Genomic DNA, 322 nt, shown 5'->3' on the forward strand with positions numbered 1-322 from the left:
AGAAAACAAGCCTAAAATAAATGCAGGTAAACCAGGAGATACAATCACAAAGCCAGTAACAAGGAAGTATCCAATAATTAAGGCAAGGAACACTGGAGTGAGTGGAGTATAACTAGCCAGCCAAGAGAGGTGTGGACACTGGGACCAAACGCTATTGGACCAGACACCACACCCTCTCATAGGTCTGGGAGCATCACAGCTGCAGGGGTGTCATCAGGGTGCATACACTGGAGGAAACAACATTTCTAGATCTAGGAGAGGCATGGGTGTGACAGTATGATGGTAGATGTAAAGTGATAACATATGGATGGGCTTGGATGTC

This window comes from Hyla sarda, chromosome 4, assembly GCF_029499605.1.
Source record: "Hyla sarda isolate aHylSar1 chromosome 4, aHylSar1.hap1, whole genome shotgun sequence".
NCBI lineage: Eukaryota > Metazoa > Chordata > Amphibia > Anura > Hylidae > Hyla > Hyla sarda.